We start from the raw sequence: 1,932 nt of genomic DNA, 5'->3' as shown, positions 1-1,932 counted from the left end.
GTGTCAGTGTTTTTTGAGAGACTTTTATTTAGTTGGGGAAGAGGCAGGTTGAATGATTCTACAAGGAGGAAAGAATTAAAAGGAGACGTGTTCTCTTGAAAGAACAGAGCTCTTTCATCATAGCCTGAAGATAGATATAGATAGGAAGGTAGACACTTAGGTAGGTAGGTAGGTAGACAAAGATGTATAGATTACTTTTTATTCCCTTTGTATTTTTTTCTTCAAATTAAGCTACTCCTCTCCCTAGTCTTATTTATGTCTTTGCCAACATTCCGTTCATCTCCTTCCCTCTGCCACTGATCAGTCCTACATCCATCTAGGTCTGGCTATGTAAGTGCTTCCCCACATCTCCCTAGCCACCCTTGTAGCTTGGGGGAGTCATTTTGCCTTTCTCTGCTCTAGTGTTCTTCAAATGGACCCATTACATTATTTGTCCCTTCAGTGTGAACTGCGAGCCCAGCAGCATCATCTGTTTAGGGGACGCGGGAGCCCAGAGCCTTGGCCAGTACAAGCCGTCATTCCTGTCCTCTGGGGAAACATACAAACCCTCCCAAAGGTTTTCATTTGTCAGGCTTACTCATATACAGATCTGGCTAATAATCGGGAGCCTTCTGAGATCATATGTGGGAAAGGTCTTCAGGGGCTCACCATGATTGGCGAAGCAGGTGAGAGGCAGTGTAAAGACAAGGTCTGTGGATTCAAGGAGAGTCGTAGTCTTCTCGCTGGGCTGGTGGCTGCAGGGGGCGCTCAATTGCACCTGCCCATGCTTTGCATAGAATAACGTTATCTATACCCTGGGAGCAGATAGTAATGAGGGGGTGAAGGAAGCTTTATCTCTATGCTATAATGCTTTGGGATCCACCCGGCCTAGTTGTCGAGCTTCCTCGTGTTTTAAACAAAGTTTAAAGACAGAAGCAATGTCTTTAAGGAGAGCTCTCCTGGCAGTAGGGCCCCGCTGATTTCGTTTTCCTCTGCATTTGGGTTGGGCAGAGCTCCCACTCCAGAACGTGCAGCAGAACAGGGGTGGGGGGGTGGGGGAGGGGGTTTGGAAGCAGAGTTTTAGCTTAAAGTGGAGTCACTGGGAAATTTTTGGCCTTCATGGGGGTCAAGGAATGTGGGATTTAATGTCAATTAGAGAATGTCGCTTAGCCCCATTTATTGCCCTTCCCTTGTTCAGCTCCATATGACAGGCCATCTCTTCCCCAGGCCTCTGAATCCACTGGTCCTGGCTGGTTTGGCTAATGACAGGTCCTGGCAGGAGATTGAAGGGTGAAGGCAAAGGAGATACCACTGTATTTCTGTCACCCTCGGAGCCTCAGGTGCCTTCTCTGGCAGGAACCAGGTCTTTCGTGGCTCTAAGATTTTCATTTCCATTGCGGGACCAACCCCTTGTTCTCCCTTTGTCCTTCCAATCTTAGGGGAGGTAGGAGCCACTCTGAGACAATCGGTCCATTATCAGCATGTACTGCCCCTTGCACAAGTGGTAGCTAACTCTTAGAAAACCAATTATATTGACAGTTGATGTTTTTTGGGTCTCGTTTTTTGGGGATTGCTGTTGACTTGGAATGGAGAAATAGCAGTCCATTTTTACTAAAGACTTCCTTGACTCCAAATAGTCTTGAGGAACCAAAGGAGATCAGCTATTACCTCTTCCTTTTAAACCCACCCTTCTATCGGTTCCTTTCTCAGACGGGGACAGGGACTCAAAGCAGATCACAATTCTGCTCTCCCTGTGGGTTCCAGGCTTAGTTCTGCTAAGCCAGGGCGCTAGGGTGGGCCCACAAGGTTGGGCCTACTTCTTGTCTTCTTGACCTTTCATATTCTCCCTGTCTCTGTGATTGTCCCCTCAGCAGGAGCAGTGCATTGACGTAGCTGCAGTGGAAGGCAATTTGCCATTTCCAACACTCACATACCTTGCTTCATTGCTGGACC

This window comes from Tenrec ecaudatus, chromosome 13 (genome assembly GCF_050624435.1).
Source record: "Tenrec ecaudatus isolate mTenEca1 chromosome 13, mTenEca1.hap1, whole genome shotgun sequence".
Lineage (NCBI taxonomy): Eukaryota > Metazoa > Chordata > Mammalia > Afrosoricida > Tenrecidae > Tenrec > Tenrec ecaudatus.
The sequence above is the reverse complement of the archived record's forward strand: the minus strand, read 5'-3'. Positions refer to the sequence as shown.